The 6,000-nt window shown below is 50.0% G+C and overlaps 1 protein-coding gene across 1 annotated transcript in view; it reads left to right on the forward strand.

Annotated features, from left to right (window-relative positions):
* Positions 1–5,341, forward strand: part of mamdc4 (MAM domain containing 4) — a 119,296-nt gene extending 113,955 nt beyond the window's left edge. The window contains exon 14 of the mRNA XM_038782582.1: positions 5,208–5,341. The gene's annotated coding sequence lies outside the window, so the exon portion shown is untranslated. The remainder of the gene's footprint in view (positions 1–5,207) is intronic.
* The last annotated feature ends 659 nt before the right edge of the window (positions 5,342–6,000 follow it).

A 6,000-nucleotide genomic window follows, 5' to 3' on the forward strand; every position in this document is an offset into this window, starting at 1 on the left:
GTGCAGGGGGACAAGGCAGCGGTGCCCACTCTCCCCACTACTGTTTGCCCTGGCCATAGAGCCTTTGGCAACGGCGCTGAGGACATTGAACATTTGGCGGGGATAGCGAGAGGTGGAGTGGAGCATAGGGTCTCACACTACGCGGACAATTTGCTGCTGTATATATCAGACCCGTTGGGGGCGATTGCAGGAATTATGGGAATACTGGAGGAGTTTGGCCGGTTCTCAGGCTACAAACTAAACATGAGCAAGAGTGAGGTGTTCGCGATCCAGACAAGGGAGCAGGAGAGGAGATTGAGGGAGATGCCGTTCAAAGTGGTGGGCAGGGACTGGGGTCAGCTTCATAAACTAAATTTGGGCAGTGTGATTGAGAAAATGAAAGGGGACCTCCGTAGGTGGGACGTGCTCCCTCTGTCATTGGCGGGGAGGGTACAGACTGTGAAGGTGACAGTCCTCCCGAGATTGCTGTTTGTGTCAGGAAAATGAACATGGCGATGTGGGGTTTTATATGGGTGATGCGCGGTCAATGAACACAGAAACGAAGGAGTAGTCCGAATCAAAGGCTTTAATATACAAGAAGTGTGCCTAGCAGCAGGAGAACAGAAAGAACGATGGCTGCTGGGAAACACGGGTCCTTATACTCCACCTCGTAGGCGGAGCTACCTTCCTCTCGACCAATGAGAAGACAACACTTGGGCCAGTGGGCAGCGAGCCTTCTACACCAATAGCAGCTCACACTCTCAGGTACCATAGTACCTCTAGCCATACTACCACAATGGGCTGGGAAAGCCCGAGGGTGAATAAGGTCCTTCTTGAGCGGGGACGCGAGGAGGGGGGCTTGGCCCTTCCAAACTTTATTAATTACTACTGGGCGGCTAATATTTCGATGGTCGGGAAGTGGGGAGTGGGGAAGGGGTCGGTGTGGGAGCGGGCAGAGGCGGCATCTTGCAAGGGTACGAGTCTGGAGACTCTGTTAACGGCACCTCTGCCATTTTCGCCGGCTCGGTACTCCACAAGCCCAGTGGTAGTGGCAGCCCTGAGAGTGTGGGGGCAATGGAGGCAGCATGAGACTGGAGGGGCCGTCGGTGTGGTCAACGATCTGTGACAATCACCGATTCGCTCTTGGGGGGGGGGCTGGGTGGGGGCTTTAGGAGGTGGCAGCGGGCAGGGATTGAGAGATTTAGGGATCTCTTCATTGAGGGGGGGTTCCTGAGTCTGGAGAAGCTAGAGGAGGAGTTTGAGTTACCGGGTGGGAATGGATTTCAGTACCTGCAGGTCCGGGACTTTGTCCGGAGGCAGGTTCCAAGCTTCACTCGCCTCCCTCTAAGGGGACTGCAGGATAAGCTGATGTCAAAAACAGGGGTTGGGGTCTTGGAAATATATAAGGAATTGATGTAGTGGGAAGGGGTCCCAATCGGGGAGGTGAAGAGGAAGTGGGAAGGAGAGTTGGAAGTTGGGTTATGGGAGGAGGCCCTGAGGCAAGTCAATGCATCCTCATCGTGTGCCAGGCTGAGCCTGATCCAGTTCAAGGTGGTCCACAGAGATCACATGGCTGTGGCCCGGATGAGGGAGGTGGAGGACAGGTGTGGGAGGTGAGGGGGAAGTCCTGTGAACCATGTACATATGTTTTAGGCGTGTTCGAGGCTGAGGGGATTTTGGCAGGGATTCTCAGATGTCACGTCAGAGATCCTGGAAGGGAGGGTGACTCCCGAGTCCAGAGGTTTCAATATTTGGAGTGTCGGAAAATCCGGGAGCCCAGGGAGGGGAGAAAGGCTGATGTTTTGGCCTTTGCCTCCCTGGTGGCCCGGAGACGGATTTTGCTGGGATGGAGGAACTCGGAGCCCCCGAAGTCAGGGATTTGGGTCAGTGACATGGCAGGATTTCTCAGGCTGGAGAAGATCAAGCTCACCTTAAGGGGTTCATTACAGGGGTTCGCTCGGAGGTGGCAGCCGATCATCGACTTCTTTAAGGAAAACTGACCGTCAGCAGAACGGGGAGCGGGAATGCGGGTGGTGGGGGGTGGGGGGGTGGGGAGGGGAGGTGGGGGGAGAGGCTTGGAAGTGGAGAATAAGGGTAGGGAATCTAATGTAGTTAGGAGTTAGGACGGAAGACCGTCAGCAGAACGGGGAGCGGGAATGCGGGTGGTGGGGGGTGGGGGGGGGGGGTGGGGGGAGGCATGTAAGTGGAGAATTAGGGCAGGGAATCTAATATCTGGGGAGCTCGGAGTTAGTGTCGGGGGGGGGGGGGGGGGGAGTTGGGTATGTTACTGTGGGGGTTTTGCATGTGTAGGACCGCTCTGTTATTTAGAATGTTAATATGTCAAAATGTGAAAATGATAAATGCCTCAATAAAATGTTTTCTAAAAAAAAAAATACTTCACACCACCAGATGGAGATGAGGAGCAGTCATATAAATATCGTGTGACTTCTGGGAGAAGATGTTTATGCACGAGATAGATTAGTTGCAGATATCATATTGTTTTATTAAATAACTTATACCTTGTGACTTGTTTGAATCTTATTTGAGTAGTGTAAATAAATCTGCTTTGTTCAATAAGAAAAAGTCACTGGTCCTGATAAGGATCATGATCATCCTTGATCATGTCCCACTCCTGACATTCCAATAGATCCCGGCATTGGGTAAGCCACACGCCCGTTTGCAAATACTGATTGTGGCTATAGAGGGTGATATCTATCTCTCTAATTATTGAATCCTCTATTATTACCACATTCTGCCCCTCACACCTTTGCACAGCCTCCTGCTCGATGGTGCCTTTGCTCAGATGTCCGACACTCAGTTTTTCTCTTTATCCTGTTGGAGAGGTGCAGTGTCTACGGGTTCCCCTTCCCATTGCCTCCTCAGTCCTCGGCCCTGCTCAGCCAGTCAGACTCTTTCCTTCCTGCTCTTGCTCTGACTCTGGGGCAATGTCACGTCCTCCAACAGGGACTGGGACTACCAATTGGATATCTCTTTAAAGGACACGGTGCGATGGGTTCATGTACACAGGGTGTGCTCAGTGTACAGGTGATAGATAGGTTTGAGTACACAGCATCTGCCGAGTGTACAGGTGATAGATAGGTTTGAGTACACAGCGCCTGTCCAGTGTACAGGTGATAGATAGGTTTGAGTACACAGGGTGTGCCCAGTGTACAGGTGATAGATAGGTTTGAGTACACAGGTGTCTGCTCAGTGTACAGGTGATAGATAGGTTTGAGTACACAGCGCCTGTCCAGTGTACAGGTGATAGATAGGTTTGAGTACACAGCGCCTGTCCAGTGTACAGGTGATAGATAGGTTTGAGTACACAGGGGTCTGCCCAGTGTACAGGTGATAGATAGGTTTGAGTACACAGAGGTCTGCCCAGTGTACAGATGATAGATAGGTTTGAGTACACAGGGTGTGCCCAGTGTACAGGTGATAGATTTGAGTACACAGGATCTGTCTAGTGTACAGGTGATGACTGAGTTTGAGTACACTGGGGTCTGCCCAGTGTACAGTTGATGACTGGGTTTGAGTACACAGGGTGTGCCCAGTGTACAGGTGATAGATTGGTTTCAGTACACAGGATCTGTCTAGTGTACAGGTGATGTCTAGGTTTGAGTACACAGTGTCTGCCCAGTGTACAGGTGATGTCTATATTCGGTACACAGCGTCTGTCCAGTGTACAGGTGATGTCGAGGTCAGTGTACACAAGGTCTGTCCAGTGTACAGGTGATGTCTAGGTATGTGTACACAGCATCTGTCCAGTGTACATATGATGTCTAGGGTTGAGTACACAGGGTGTGTCCAGTGTACAGGTGATGTCGAGGTTTGAGTACACAGGGTGTGTCCAGTGTACAGTTGATGACTAGGTTTGAGTACACAGGGTCTGTCCAGTATACAGATGATGGATTGGTTTCAGTACACATCATCTGCCCAGTGTACAGGTGATGTCTAGTGCAGCACCATAGGACAAGTGACTAGCACTGTGGCTTCACAGCTCCAGGGTCCCAGGTTCGATTCCCTGTTGGGTCACCGTCTGTGCGGAGTCTGCACGTTTTCCCCGTGTCTGCGTGGGTTTCCTCCGGGTGCTCTGGTTTCCTCTCACAGTCCAAAGACGTGCAGGTTAGGTGGATTGGCCATGATAAATTGCCCTTCGTGACCAAAAGGCTAGGAGGGGTTATTGGGTTACGGGGATAGGGTGGAAGTGAGGGCTTAAGTGGGTCGGTGCAGACTCGATGGGCCGAATGGCCACCTTCTGCACTGTATGTTCTATGTTTGGGTACAGAGGGTCTGTCAGTGTACGGGCGATGTCTGGGTTTGAGTAGAAGATTGTGTAGAAGATTTTAGTTTAGACGGGCAGCATGGTCGGCACGGGCTTGGAGGGCCGAAGGGCTTGGAGGGCCGAAGGGCCTGTTCCTGTGCTGTACTTTTCTTTGTTCCTTGTTCTTTGAGTACACACGGACTGTCCAGTGTACGGGTAATGTCTATGTTCGGTACACAGCATCTGTCCAGTGTACAGGTGATGTCTAGGTTTGAGTACACAGGGTCTGTCCAGTGTACAGGTGATGACTAGGTTTGAGTACACAGGGTCTGTCCAGTGTACAGGTGATGACTAGGTTTGAGTACACAGGGTCTGTCCAGTGTACGGGTGATGTCTAGGTATGTGTACACAGCATCTGTCCAGTGTACAGGTGATGTCTAGGTTTGAGTGCACACCGCCTGCCCAGTGTACAGATGATGTCTAGGTTTGTGTACACAGCATCTGTCCAGTGTACAGATGATGTCTAGGTTTATGTACACAGCATCTGTTCAGTGTACAGGTGATGTCTAGGTTTGTGTATACAGCTTCTGTTCAGTGTACAGGTGATGTCTAGGTTTGAGTACACATGGTCAGCCCAGTGTACGGGTGATGTCGAGGGTTGAGTACACAGGGTCTGTCCAGTGTACAGGTGATGTCGAGGTTTGAGTACACAGGGTCTGTCCAGTATATAGGTGATGTCGAGGGTTGAGTACACAGGGTCTGTCCAGTATATAGGTGATGTCGAGGGTTGAGTACACAGGGTCTGTCCAGTGTACAGGTGATGACTAGGTTTGAGTACACACGGTCAGCCCAGTGTACAGGTGATGTCGAGGTTTGAGTACACAGTTTGTGTCCTGTGTACAGGTGATGGCTAGAGAAAAGGAGGTCAGGTTAATTTCACTAACTTTGCTGTTCTCTTTCACAGGTCGATGCCAGCAGAAGCTCTGGAGCTGCTGGAACGTCAAAGTGAACACATTCCTGATAAACACAATGTACAGTACAAATAAAAATATCTCTCTTCAATTAAACACTAAAAATAAATCATTTTCCATTGCAGCACAATGCTTTGGGTGACTTTTCTGATGTAAATTACATGGTTATACGGAACTCCAGCATCACATACTCTACCAATATTTCTGATTCTGGGAACTTTGAAGTAGTCCTTTTAAAAAAAAATTAGAGTATCCAATTCATTTTTCCAATTAAGGGGCAATTTAGCGTGGCCAATCCACCTACCCTGCCCATCTTTGGTTTGTGGGGGCGAAACTCACGCAAACACGGGGAGAATGGAGGACTTTTTTTTTAAGGACATTATCAGTGCAGTATATAACGGGGAGCCAATGGATGTGGTATATCTGGATTTCCAGAAAGCCTTTGACAAGGTGCCACACAAAAGGTTGCTGCATAAGATAAAGATGCATGGCATTAAGGGTAAAGTAGTAGCATGGATAGAGGATTGGTTAATCAATAGAAAGCAAAGAGTTGGGATAAATGGGTGTTTCTCTGGTTGGCAATCAGTAGCTAGTGGTGTCCCTCAGGGATCAGTGTTGGGCCCACAATTGTTCACAATTTACATAGATGATTTGGAGTTGGGGACCAAGGGCAATGTGTCCAAGTTTGCAGACGACACTAAGATGAGTGGTAAAGCGAAAAGCGCAGAGGATACCGGAAGTCTGCAGAGGGATTTGGATCGGTTAAGTGAATGGGCTAGGGTCTGG

The sequence above is a fragment of the Scyliorhinus canicula genome, chromosome 21, assembly GCF_902713615.1.
Source record: "Scyliorhinus canicula chromosome 21, sScyCan1.1, whole genome shotgun sequence".
NCBI classification, from domain to species: Eukaryota; Metazoa; Chordata; class Chondrichthyes; order Carcharhiniformes; family Scyliorhinidae; genus Scyliorhinus; species Scyliorhinus canicula.